Source organism: Lithobates pipiens, unplaced genomic scaffold (assembly GCF_037356315.1).
Source record: "Lithobates pipiens isolate NorthernLeopardFrog02 unplaced genomic scaffold, aLitPip1_a1.2 Scaffold_18, whole genome shotgun sequence".
Lineage (NCBI taxonomy): Eukaryota > Metazoa > Chordata > Amphibia > Anura > Ranidae > Lithobates > Lithobates pipiens.
Genome location: NW_027507758.1, coordinates 238199967 through 238214638, shown reverse-complemented (window position 1 = coordinate 238214638; position 14672 = coordinate 238199967). Strand labels below are relative to the sequence as shown.

Sequence of the window (14672 nt, the reverse complement as noted above, 5' to 3'; positions counted from 1 at the left end):
ATGATCGGAAAGCTTTCCGTTAGCTGCCTGGTAACTGTCGCAGGGTGCGCACTCTTGGCACAGCTGCATTTGCACTAATGCACGCAAATATGCAGCCACTTGCCGCCAAGGCCCACTCGTCGAGTGGTCGTATATTTGCGTGTGGCCAGTGCCAAAAGGTTAATAAATAGCATGGTGCTTTAGGCGTGAACGGGAATGCTATAGAACAGGGCTAGGCAGCCTAGGCATTACTGCTGTTGTGGAACTACAAGTCCCATGATGCATTGAAAGTCTCTGACAGCCACAGGCATGACTCCAATATGCTGGAGATTGATGGGATTTGTAGTTTCCCCACAGCTGGAATGACGAGCTTGCCTACCCCTGCAACACTGGAGTGACAGCTCTGAGTCTGGCTTTGAGTCATGGCTTTTGGATATCCACACAAGTGAGGCTTTTATGTTAATATGTTAAATGCCCAAATAATCATATGGGACGACTGTTGCTGAAAAGAATGGTCTGGCAACAGGGTCTCTTTCATATCTTTCTTGAGCAATAAAATGATATTGATGTTTGATCATAATAATTTTCCCTTGTAATTGTCATTCTTTACAATAAATGATATGCTTTGGGCTTGATGATAACATGATTCTGGTATTATTAATAAAAAAGAAAAGCTTTGATCCTTTCTGCCTGCCATATTCAGAAACAATACAGAGACGGCCGTGATTGCCAACACTACAATGCTGTGTGTGCTGCAGAGTTCAAACATTGCACTGCCACCACACAGCTGCAGGTCTCTAGTAAGCATATCTAAATGTGTCTGTTGAAGATTCCCTATGGGGGCCCTGTAGCTATTTTTAAGCCTGGATATGCGTCATCAGTGGGTATTTTCTCTAGTGACTCGCTGACATCAGTAGGTCTCCTCCTGCACCCTGTATCAGTGAGTGACTTATGATTGATGGGAGTCTCGGCTGCAGTTTAGATTTTTTTTTTTTTATGTCTCTTGGGAATGAATAACAAGAATTTCAAGTTCTTCATTGAATGGCTGGGGACACACGATTGCAGCGTAAGAAGATGCAGGCAATACAGATTCATTTCATTCTGAAAGCGATATGTGATGGTCATTTTGAGAGGGTACAATGACGAAGTGTGGGGGGTCAAAATTTCAACTCGGATGCTAAAATCTGTAATTCCTACCGCTTTGCTTTGTGACCGAAGAAAATTCAGCCTAGTGTTTTAATTCTTTTCTTCAGAAGTGACTGGCTTGGAGTCTGCCTTTTTAATACGACCTTGGGTAGGTTTATCTACATGCATCCCCAGTATTCACGGTTTCATTGAATTATGTCTTGATTCATCTTGCTTGTGTGATAAGAGGAACACTCTTTAATCATTGGCTTCATTATAGACGATTTAAGACTGTAATTCTGGCTACAATACAGCACAGTTGTGTCTATGCATCTATAAATGTGCAAGTTCCAAAATTCAGGATTAAGATTTTTGCCAAGTCATTGAAAAATTCACAGGGGCTAGAAGCCTTAAAATAGCATGCAAGCTCTGAACCCGAAGCATCGGGTGATTGGGACAGAACGATAGTAAGTAGCACAGTATGGCTCTAGTCTTAGCAGTACTACACAGACCTGTACCTCTCTGTAATTCATTACACATGGCACAGTGCCTGGAAAGCCTGTTTTGATTTTTGATATGATTCACAAGGCTACCAAGAGATGTTAACGTGGAATGGCCTACCTGGAGTTAATCACCGAAGGGTGTTTAAAAGCCAGAGGTGGCATTAACAAATTGATCTATTAAAACCTGACAAGATTTAGTATATTGGTGCTAAGTTCTAATGAAAACTTAATGCCACAAAATTCCAGGCCTGTTCAATCAAGGCTGCATGGCCACTCCGCAGGACTTCTTTTCCCCCCTTTTTTATGAGCAATACTCACAATAAAGTATGGTGGGTTCAATTCACTGAGCTATATGAATTACTTTAATGAGATTCTTTATTTTACCTTACTCACATATGTAGTTCGCTTACCAAAATAGTTGATGTTGAAATACATAGAGCAACTCACGTGCATTACTTCATGCGCTTAATGTACAGGCCACATACATTGGGGGGGGGGGGGGTGGAGGTGAGGGGGTTAATGTGCAGGATAAGGGAGGGGAAGCCATTATCCCAGATAGCAAGCAATTTTGCTGCAAGTTTGAAAATGACTTGCTAGATTTGCCAGGCTTCACATGTTTGTTGCACAATTGCAGCGAGTCCGCATTGCATGACTCCAGATCAACTTTCTTTGCAAACATTATGAAAGTCTGCTGCAAGTTCTAGTTCAGTTATGTTGTGCAATAGTCATCCCACCACAGGGGTCACTGCGGCTGAATTTTCATACTGTAAACTTGCAGAGCTCTTGCTATAGACTCACCACTGCAACTTTGCTCTTGCTAGAGGCTTTGCCACGCAAATTAGCTACAAATTAGAAAAGTGTCAACTAGAACTTGTGTTTGAAGTGCTCCGCAAGTGTACAACTTACCAGTGAAAATGTGCAGCAAGTAAACAGATATGCAATTCAACACTGCTACAAATGTGTGGCAAGTTATCCTTGCTGCCTGGGTTATAGCTCAGTAAAGAGGGTACACCATGCACCAACACCCAAACAAAGAAAAAAAAAGAGAGGGGGAGTAGGTGGGGCCAGGGGCATCCCATTGGCACTCTGGTATTCAAACCTTGGCAAGTTATCCTTGCCATCTGGGATATTACGGGTCAGAGACAGGTTGGAGGTAAGGTGTACAGTTTGCACTCAGAGAAGTGTTAAAAAATAAATCCCACCCACCCTGCAATCATTCAATCCTCCTTTCACAGATTTCCCTTCTGTTGTGAGAGGAAGGGTAGTGCTCTCAAATGTAAAAACAGATCTCAATGTTTGATCTCTGTGATTGGCCATCAAAGTGATTACAAGATACAGTGCCACTCTGATTGGCTCTGTGCATTTTGCCTGTCTTCACTATCACAGGTGCACACATGATGTATACAAGGCACTCTTTTAAAATGGTGCTCAATCATAGTTTCATAGTTAGTAAGGTTAAATAAAGACACCAGTACACCCAGTTCAACCTGAGTGAGTGTCTACAATTGTCCCTATCCCTGTACATTGCACACTCAAATCAGTCCCTACCCTCAAGGAGCCCACAATCCAAGGTCCCCATTTATATACTAGGGCCAATTTTGGACAGAAGCCAATAAACCTACCTGCATGTCTTTGGATTGTGGGAGGAAACCGGAGTACCTGGAGGAAACCCACGCAGGCACAGTGAGAACATGCAAACTCCAGGCAGGTAGTGTCGTGGTTGGGATTTGAACCAGTGACTCTTCTTACTGCTAGGTGAGAGTGCTAACCACTACACCACTGTGCCAACTACTCCACCTTTTTTTTAAATGTAAGGCAGTAGTGAGACCTTGTTGCCAGACTAATCATTTAAACAAAATATTTTTTTTATTAGTACATTTAATGTATTCAATACATGTTATTTTAAAAGCCTCTCTTGTGTGGACATTCAAAAGCCCTAAAACGACTGCTTCTGCCATCTTGGATGTAATCTCAGCAGCCCCAGCAGACTTAGAGCTTTCACCCAAGTGACACTTGTAGTACTCCCCTTCCCTCCTGCCCTGGCAACTACATAAAGGTAATGGAGGGGTGAAGCTGTTCTAGGGAATTGACTAGCCATTTTTTCCTGCAAACTCAGAGGTAGTGAAAAGTGACAAAAATCAATAATGGAAAGGAAAGCACTGCAAATTAAAATTTAAATACTTTTCTGTGCTTTTTATCTGCAGTTTTTTTTAAGTTGGTGGCAGGGATTCTTTAAGGGCTTTTTCACACCAAGTGCATTGGGACTGCTCTGGGCAGCCATGTCCAATGCAGTCTCAATGCAACAATGCCAAATGCAGTCTCAATGCAACACAAAGCAACAAGCTTTGTTCCCTATGAGGCCAGTTCACACTACCGCAATGCCATGTACTTTTTTTCAGCGCAGCGTGGTGCAACATGATCCACCAACTTGCACTGTGTTGCTAGCAGTAGAACTGAATGAAATGTCACTTGTGACAAAAAAAAACAAAAAAAAAAAACAATGAGATGTGCGCCGGCACTGATTCCTCCCAGCGATCACCAGCAGCTACGCAATCAGCATGGTTGCTGGTGAGAATGAGTCCTAGGTGTGAAAAGATACAGCAGAAGGTTCCATAAGGTCTGCGCTGTATAGTCAGAAAAACTTCTTCAGTGGGCTTCTTTTATTTAGTTAGCTTTTTTCATCACAGCTTGAGTTCCCCGACTTTGCCCAACTGCCTGCATCCTGTCCAATAAGAGTACTACTATTGCCCACTGAAGCACTTTCACTGAATAAGGGGATTTCGATTGGGCAGGGCTTAACCCTAAGGCCCCATACACACCTGAGCATTTTGTAGCTTGAAGCCTGAACCTACAAAACACTGGAGGGGAAAAAATCTATTATTCTCAATGGAGATGGTTCACTCCACTCCAAGTCACTTGAAGCCGAACGCCTGAAGCTCAAACAAATTGTGGACGCTTTTTTGTCACTCGAATCGGGCAGATTTTGGTGTTTTTCTTCATTTTACATTGACCTTTTGCCCTGCACAAAATCGCGGTAAAAACGCTGCAAAATCACTGTGATTTTCTGCCTTAAAACGCTATACTCAGGTGTGAATGGGCCCTAAGAACAAGCTCTTAGCTTTTATTGTCACTAATAGTGGTTACTTGTCAGTACCTGCTCTTAAGGTGGACTTTTTGGGCTTGTTGACACTTAGACTTAGAGGGGTCACATGGTAGGTGGTTCTGAGCCTTCCAAGCCCCCCCCCCATTATTATTCTTAATGTACTGAAAAGCTACATGCTCACATTGGTGGTCCCTGTCTATTTTGTGCTTGGTCTGTATCCAATATGGTTCTGAGCATGGCCCTGGTTTCAACTTTTAGGTTGACTAATCGGTCAGTTTTAATAAACCATTCATAGATAGATAGACAATTGGGTAAATAATTATGTCAAACTTAAAACGAAAAATAAATTGCCAATTATTTTGGCACAAAAAACAGTGCATGCTGGGACTTGTAACCATTCAATTGCCTAAAAGCTAGAGATTGTTTGAATCTGAGTTATCAGGATTGTGTATCGTTTACAGGAAAGCTAAGAATGTGGTTATTAGTAAGTTCACTTGCAGCAGCAATATGAAGGCCACAATTGCAGACTGTCCATGTGACTTGTAAGTAAATGGGTAGCAGGTCATTTCCACTGTCATTATGATGAATTGCACACTACCGCAAAGCCAGTTTAAAACAAAGACATTATTTAAGGTGTCTAATTTAAAAATGCCTATGTTTTTAGCTCAAGGCAATGCATGTTTTGCAGTAAAATTTCAATGTTTCTTTGTCTTAACAATATTTTTATTGGTTGGCTATTCACAAGAATACATTATAAACCGTGTTTTTGGATCACTGGTGTAACCTTACATGTGGATCTGATTTATAGGTTTTTATATTAGTTTACATTCTATATAGATGGTTAGTATTTTACTTAGCTATTGTACTGCATCCTCATTAAATGAAATATGAATTCTTTTTTATGAATAATATGCAAATATAAAACACATAAAGCATAATTGTGCTATCTTGTGCAAAGTACATTAGTAGGTCTGGATTGAAGGTTGCAAGTAGCAGGTCTACATTTTGTATGCAAATTACTTGTAACAAATAACAGTCTGAGATTAATCTAAAGGTGGCCATAGACATGAGATGACTCTCATTCCGGAGGACGCTAAAGCTGGCCGTACGCAGCTTTAATTTTGTCTGAATCAGCTGAAATTTAAACTTCCGGTTACCCCGTTGGCACCATCTTGAAAAAGGAGCTGGGTGGAAAATTGTTGGCAGAACAGTGACTACAGCTAATTGGATGCAGCCACTGTTGGGTTATTGGTTGGGACAGTCACAGGTGCTGTGGCTACCTAAATACAGTAGCCAGCAGGGGAGCTTCCTCCATCCATGCTGTTTAGTTTGGACGGGGGAGTTGAGTGATTTGTTTAGCCCACTGTGGTTACTGAGAGAATTCTATTTGTGTGTGACTAGCCTTATAGGGGATCTTATGTCTGTCAGCTGCTATCAGACAATCCACCAGTACTTTTTACAGGCAAGAAAGTGATTGGAAAAATTAAGATCCTGTTTTTCTGAGATAGGCCAACATCTGGTAAAGAAAATGGTACACTCTAGCACAGCCATTTTCGACCAGGATTCTGGGGAACCCTAGAGTTCCACCAGAGCTTGCTAGGGGGTCCTTGAGCTAGGATCTATTATTGCCTCTCTTATAAATGACCACTGGCATCAATTATCTTTTTTAACTATCTGTAAGGGTGGGATTCTCTGAAGTGACCATCACACTAATGTACCATATGCTTTAGATATAGCAATTATTAGCAAGGCTTCTTCTGAGGCTAGAAAGTTATTTCAAGAGTTTCTCCGTGTTAAAAAGTTTGAAAAAAAACTGCTTTAGCATGATAGAATTGCGATACAATGAAAGCCAATTTTGTGATCAAGATAGTTAGTCAAGGAGAAAAAGACGCAAATAATGTAATCATACAGATTTCCTTACTGTTACTGTAGCTAAACATTATCATATTTTTACCATAATAGCTTTAAGCTTCCCATAAATACCTACATGTAGCTAATCACCTAACAACCCACTTAGAGTGCCGCTCAATAAGGGCTAAACCACACAGACTTTCATGGATTTCAATTTCATACTACTGAATGAGGTAACTAGCTATTAGTAGTTGTGTTATCTGCATCACATTAACTTGAATATGTTGAAAATTATGTGATTGCTAATAAGTGGTATGTGCTCTGCTTGAGAAAATGGCAATCCATCACCAACTGCACTGCACAGTTAAAAGGAAAATCAGCATACTTGATTGCTATTTTACCTATGATCATTCATCTGGGATACATGTAGAGAGCCACAGGCTCAGACACGGACACTAACAACTTATCCAGTGGATTTTGGACGGTTTATATAACAATTTTCTTAAGTCTATTGTTATTGTTGACTAATTATATAAATAACTATGTTAAAATAACTAAAAGCAAACTTTTGGGAGTTTTGAAAAAGAGCAGAGAAGGGTTAGAACCCCTGTCAGGTTATTATTGCTGTCTGAGTCCCTGTTCAGCAGATTTGTTTTGATCACCAATGTCACAAAAATGAAAGTGAGGAAAATCCCAAATTTTGATTTGCTGCTAGAACAGAATGTAGGGGAACTCTTATTTCACACACATTGGAAAGATATCCCCTCACTTCCAGTTGAGTTTATTAAACAGGAACCAAAGGGAAATCTCCCTAATGAGATCCAGGTGACAAACAAGACATTTTACTTTTTACGGGAATAATTAATAAAGGGTAACGGGGGGGGGGGGGGCAGGATATCTGGGGCTATGGTACTATGTTTGGGGTTTGCAGACTTCCTGCAGGTTTCGCCAAACCTTCTGCAAATCAAACTTTGCCCGGTTCGCTCATTCCTAGAAACAACAGGCTATGAACGCTTTCCAAGGTTTTAGCATACAGGTACAGAGAAGATTTCCTCACCCACAAATTCCTAGTGCAGCTTGCATGTTTCACAATGCAATACGAGATCAATCCAAGGAGCCTTTTAAAGCTCTGTTTATTTATGGAATTGATCAAAGGTCACCTAGATGTGGCACCCTTTTTTGTATTTTGTATTTTTTTTATGTTTGGAGAGTAATTGGTCACCCACCACAAGTCTGATGCAGGAGTATGTAGTGCAGTGTATAGAGGTCAGGAGTATGTAAGACAGAGTACAGAGGTCAATACCATGTAGGGCAGTGTACAGAGGTCAGTAGTATATAGGACAGTGTACAGGGGTCAGTGGTATGTAGGGCAATGTACAGGGGTCAGTAGTATATAGGGCAGTGTACAGGGGTCAGTAGTATATAGGTCAGTGGTATGTAGGGCAATGTACAGGGGTCAGTAGTATATAGGGCAGTGTACAGGGGTCAGTAGTATATAGGTCAGTGGTATTTAGGGCAATGTACAGGGGTCAGTGGTATGTGGGGCAATGTACAGGGGTCAGTAGTATATAGGTCAGTGGTATGTAGGGCAATGTACAGGGGTCAGTAGTATATAGGGCAGTGTACAGGGGTCAGTAGAATATAGGTCAGTGGTATGTAGGGCAATGTACAGGGGTCAGTGGTATGTGGGGCAATGTACAGGGGTCAGTAGTCTATAGGACAGTGTACAGGGGTCAGCAATATGTAGGTCAATGTACAGGGGTCAATGGTATGTAGGGCAGCATATGTGGGTCTGTAGTATATAGGGCAGTGTACTGAGGTCAGTAGTATGCAGGGCTGTTTACAGGGGTCAGTAGTGTGTAAAGCAGTGTACATATGTCAGCAGTATGTAGGGCAGTGTACAGTGGTCAGTAGTAGGTAGGGCAGAGTACAGGAGTCAGCAGTTTGTAGAGAAGTGTAGCAGTTTGTAGGGGAGTATAATAGAGAAGTTAGCAGTTTGTAGGGCATAGTACAGGAGTCAGCAGCTTGTAGGGCATATTATAGGGGTCAGCAGTGTAGAGGGGGGCACTATAATGCAAAATAAATGTGATTTCTAACAGGTATACATCTGCGTTGTAGGCAGCAGCCTTATATAACACTGCCAGCTCAGCACTGAGGACTGCTGCATTTTCACCCATACCCAGCCTTCAGTTACCTTTACTACAGCATGAGTCCCACCAGACTCTGCTGTGGCTGCCTTACACAGACAAAGCTTGTGGTTGTACATTGCTGGCTGTGGGGGGGGGGGGGGGCATCCCATAGCTCAGTAATTGGCACAGTCTCTCTCATTCCTGTCCAGCCCTGCCCATTACTTAGCCTGTCCCTTAGCTCCATGTTACATATTATAGATTGGCGCTGTGATTTGAGAGGTGGCAGGCATGGTTCATAGCTGGTCAGAGTTGCGATCCAGCAGTTGATCACAGCTACTTGACAGGCAGATAGATGGGTTGCTGATCCCCGCCTTAAAGGGTTAGTTCACCTTCACCCAAAAAAATGTCTATAGATTTAAAAAAAAAAACTGTGCAGCTCTGATTAAAGTTGGATAATGCCCTTATTATAAGTATAGACCATTTACGTACCTCCTGAAGCCTGGCAGAAAAATTCCCAGAGATGGCATCATCCTGTTCTGCCCTGCTGCTAGTATGTTGCCAGGATACGCCCAGCAATTACAGCTCACACCCACCATCACAGGAGAAAACAAACCCATGCATATGTGTGGCCCATAATCTCTGTCACAGCATTACAGAGCTCAGAGCTAGTGCAAGAGGGGAGACAGAGTGCATGTAAAATGCTTTGAATTGTCTTAGCAATGTCCTAGTAACAAGGCAGGACAAGATGATGCCTGCCATCTGTGGTTGTTTTTCAAGCCAGCCTTCAGGAGGTAGGTAAATGGCCAATCACAAAATTTCCCAAGGCATACGTTCCACGAAGATGGCTGTTTAGTGTTGGTGGGTGCTGCAGTGACCCCAGGCCCGGGAACCGTAGACACTCAATGCAAATAAATCCTTGGTGTGCTGGTGACATTTCTTCATATGTAAATGGCCTACACCTCTATCCACTTGCTTACTGGGCACTTACACCCCCTTCCTGTCCAGTCAATTTTCAGCTTTCAGCGCTGTCACTCTTTAAATTACAATTGCGTGGTCATGCAACACTGTAACCATATGACATTTTTATAATGTTTTTTCACACAAATAGAGCTTTTTTTGGTGGTATTTAATCACTGCTGGCTTTTTTTATTTTTTGATTAAAAAAAAAACAAAAAAGACCAAAAATTGTGAAAAAAAAAACAGTTTCATAGTTTGTTATAAAATTTTGAAAACAGGTAATTTTTCTCCTTTATTGATGTGCGCTGATGAGGCTGCACTTATGGGCACTGATAGGCTGCACAGATGGGCACTGATAAGGTGGCACTGATAAGGTGGCACTGATGGGCGCTGATGGTTGGCACTAATGGGTGGCACTGAGGGGCACTGATAGGCGGCACTTATAGATGGCACTGTTGGGCACTGGTAGGTGACAATGATCAGTGGCACTGATGGGCATTGATTGGCAGCACTGGTGGCCATTAGTAAGTGGCACTGTGGGCACTGGTAGGTGGCACTGGTGGGCACTGATGAGGCAGCCACGGCTCTCTGTGTGAGGGACCGATGTCCCTCTGACAGAAGCCAGTGATTAGCCTTTTCTTTCCCTCATTCTGACAGCGTGAGGGGAAAAAAAAAAGACCGATCTTCTGTTTACATCACGTGATCAGCTGTCATGCCGACAGCTGATCATGTGGTAAGGGGCTGGGATCAGCCCCTTAATCCAATCTGTGAATGGCCGAGTCTCATAGATTTGGTGATCACAGAGCTTGCCGTGCGTACCCCATAGGGGCTCATGCACGGGAGGACGTCATATGGCGGCCTCCGGCAATTAAGTTCTGCGCTGTAGCCATCATTCGACTATAGCACAGGCGGGAGAAGGCTAATAAGGACATTATCCAGCTTTGGCCAAAGATTTACAGTTTGTTTTTATGTACAGGTTACCCTTACCCTCACATGCAGTTTTTTTTTGGGATAAAGGTGAACTAACCCTTTAAAGTCTAAAATCTGTCATCTGTTAATGTAAATCTATTGTTGAGAGTTGGCACTCATCTTCTGTGGCCTGGTAGTCAAAAACACAGATTACATCTTAAAATTCAGGCATTCTTCATTGCACGACCTTGTAACAGCTTAATGCAAGATTTTACAGCTTTTGCTTTGGAGTTCCAGTAAAAGGATGCTTGGATTGCCTGGACATGAACATGAGTAAATCAAAAACATTTGTAAGCAAAGGAAAAGGAAAAAAAACTGCGACGCGTGATTAATGGTTCTCTTTTAATATACACTGTTTTCAAAGGACAGTTTGTTTGTAGAACTTGTAGTACATATAGCTCCTCCGCAGACAGCAATCCCAAAGGATGTGAGCAGTTTTTTCCTACTACTTAATGCATCAGCTGTTTAAATTACACCAAGCACTTCATTGACAGAGGCACATTTTTTTTTAGGAATTTCCTTCTTTCGTATAAAACTGATAAAAGGATGTGGGCACAGCAGGAGTGGAAAATCCGAGGTATATACTTGCAAGTCTTCTGCATTCCTTCAAAAATGCTTTGACCCACACATCTTTCACATCTGCTGGAAGCTGGGGAATGAGGCTACACTTGGGCTTGAATATGTTCAGCATTTTCACTAATAACTCCTTAATGAATACGTATTATTTTTCTATGTTCGTTTCATGTACAGGACTTCTCCTTTACGCTCATGTAATCACTGATGTTATTTTTTAGAAACCCTAAAGCAAGCTGTCTTTAAGGAACAGTCAAACCCAGAGTAAGATTTATTGCCTGGCTGCCTCTATAATTTACACTAATGTTATAGATCTATCTCTAGAGAGTCTGTAGTAGTTTGTCTGCAGAAATTAGATTCATGATATATTAGCATTACATTTTAACAGGGGACGGGAGGTTTGTTTTACAAGGAGATAGACAGTATTGCGCCAGAAGTGGTCAGTTGTGCCAAATATTAGTCGAGATCGCTAGAAATGCTGTATATTAAATGTGAAAGTCCGAAATTAGGCACTTTGTTTTTTTTTAGATACATTTATGCCAGGTTTTGTATAAAATTGGATTAGTGATGCTACTACATTGCTCTTTTTGGATATGGCTGACCCATAGTGACCTGTTTGAAACTTTTGCCATCAAAGTAATTTTTACTGTTGATGGGCACCTACAGTATATACAGTATCTCATAAAAGTGAGTACACCCCTCACATTTTTGTAAATATTTTATTATATCTTTTCATGTGACAACACTGAAAAATTAACACTTTTGCTACAATGTAAAGTAGTGAGTGTACAGCTTGTATAACAGTGTAAATTTTCTTTCTCCTCAAAATAACTCAACACTCAGTCATTAATGTCTAAACCGCTGGCAACAAAAGTGAGTACACCCCTAAGTGAAATGTCCAAATTGGTCCTAGTTAGCCATTTTCCCTCCCCGGTGTCATGTGACTTGTTAGTGTCACAAGGTCTCAGGTGTGAATGGGGAGCTGGTGTGTTAAATTTATCGCTCTCACTCGTTCATACTGGTTACTGGAAGTTCAATATGGCAGCTCATGACAAAGAACTCTCTGAGGATCTGAAAAAAAAATGTTGCTCTACATAAAGATGGCCTAGGCTATAAGAAGATCGCCCAAACCCTGAAACTGATCTGCAGCACGTTGGCCAATACCATACAGCGGTTTAACAGGACAGGTTACACGCAGAACAGGCCTCGCCATTTTTGACCAAATAAGTTGAGTGCAGGTGCTCAGCGTTATATTCAGAGGTTGTCTTTTGGAAATAGATGTATGAGTGCTGCCAGCATTGCTGCAGAGGTTGAAGGAGTGGGGGGGAGGGGTCAGCCTGTCAGTGCTCTGACCATACGCCGCACGCTGCATCAAATTGGTCTGCATGGCTGTCGTTCCAGAGGGAAGCCTCTTCTAAAAATTATGCACAAGAAAGCCTGCAAACAGTTTGCTGAAGAAAAAGAGACTAAGGACATGGGTTACTGGAGCCATGTCCTGTGGTCTGATGAGATCAAGATAAACTTATTTGGTTCATATGGAGTCAAGCATGTGTGGCAGCAACCAGGTGAGGAGTACAAAGACAAGTGTGTCTTGCCTAGAGTCAAGCATGGTGGTGGGAGTATCATGGTTTGGGGCTACATGAGTGCTGCCGGCACTGGGGAGCTACAGTTCATTGAGGCAACCATGAATGCCAAGATGTACTGTGACATAGTGAAGCAGAGCGTGATTCCCTCCCTTCAGAAACTGGGCCACAGAGCAGTATTCCAACATGATAACGACCTTAAACACATCTCCAAGACAACCACTGCCTTGCTAAAGAAGCTGAGGGTAAAGGTGATGGACTGGCCAAGTATGTCTCCAGACCTAAACACTATTGAGCATCTGCGGGGCATCCTCAAATGAAAGGTGGAGGAGCGCAAGGTCTCTAACATCCACCAGCTCCGTGATGTTGTCATGGAGGAGTGTAAGAGGACTCCAGTGGCAACCTGTGAAGTCCGGTGAACTCCATGCCCAAGAGGGTTAAGGCAGTGCTGGAAAAAAATGGTGGCCACACAAAATATTGACATTTTGGGTCCAATTTGGACATTTTCATTTAGGGGTGTACTCACTTTTGTTGTCAGCGGTTTAGCCATTAATGGCTGTGTGTTGGGATATTCTAGGGGGGCAACACATTTACACTGTTATACAAGCTGTACACTCACTACTTTACATTGTAGCAAAGGGTAATTTCTTCAGTGTTGTCACATGAAAAGGTATAATAAAATATTTTCAAAAATGTGAGGGGTGTACTCACTTTTGTGAGCTACTGTAGGTTAAGAAATACATTTGTTCATTGGCAAACATGCCTAAATGGATTTGCGTCTTTTATTTTTAATTTTGTGTTTTTAGATCACTTGTATTCATTTTGTTTGAACTTGTCACATGAAACACTGCAAACGGGATCTGTGTGAGAAACATTCTTTTAAGTACATGAACTCAGTCTTGTCTGTGTAAGAACAGTCATTCATTCCAAGCTGCAAATTGTTCCCAGAGATTTAAAGCTGAACTTCAGGAATATAAAAAAATACTCTTGCAAGGAGTGTCTTAGGACTGCTGTGCATAACATCTCCCATTCTTATCCATAACTGGGAGAGCTGTTTTTTCGTTCATGTAGATAGCCAGGAACAGTGCTAAAGGTGTCCATACATGGATCGAAATTTGGCTGGTTCAGCAGGGAATGGCTACATTTTGATCCAAATTTGGACACTGAGGTTGTATAGAAACTGATCTACCAGTCTGTACAACCACCCTGTCAATTTTTTCACCCTCGACCAGCACCACATACTATTGCCTGCTACGCTAATCAGTGTATTCGGATAGCGGAGAAGTCAGTAGGTTAATGGGGAGGATTCCCCCATCCACATTGAGTGTGTGTGGATGATGAAATCAAGTCAGTTTTTTTTTTTTTTTGTTCATCCCACTAGTTGGGACATGAGACCAGAGGAAGAGAAGCAGTTTAGGCCTGGTTCTGGACCTTTTATGTGCACCTAACTGTACACATGATCAGGCAGAACTCTAACACAGCCCAGCCAAACTGATGCCAAAGTTAAACCTGCACAATTAGCCCTCAGAACCCCTTTACTGTTCTAAGGAAAAAACTAAATTTGTACATAGCGCACACCTTGTCAAAAGTGTCGCTGCTACATAGAGATCCTGGCGCCACCAAGAGAGGACATGAGGAGAACACAGCGTGGGTGAGTGCACCGCTGGATCGTGGGACAGGTTAGTGGCTATTTATTAAAAGTCAGTAGCTACACTTTTGTAGCTGCTGAATTTTAATAAACAAAAGTATGACTGGAACTCCGCTGATAACAGCCCCAAGGCAGAGAGTACAGGAAGTTATCGTTTCATACGATTTCTGGCTGGATGTACAGCTATTTTTTTTGCTTGTTAAATGGATTTATTAAAAAAAACCTCAATGGTATATTTAACAGAGCAAAAGG

The 14672-nt window shown here is 42.0% G+C and overlaps 1 protein-coding gene across 6 annotated transcripts in view; it reads left to right on the top strand.

Annotated features, from left to right (window-relative positions):
- HIVEP2 (HIVEP zinc finger 2) overlaps window positions 1–14672 on the top strand; it is a 304484-nt gene that overhangs the window by 130122 nt on the left and 159690 nt on the right. For 2 of the 6 annotated variants that reach the window (XM_077486704.1, XM_077486705.1), the window contains exon 1: window positions 957–1273. The exons of the other annotated variants lie outside the window; for them this stretch is intronic. The gene's annotated coding sequence lies outside the window, so the exon portion shown is untranslated. Of the gene's footprint in view, window positions 1–956; window positions 1274–14672 lie in introns of those variants that run through there. 6 annotated transcript variants of the gene reach the window in all.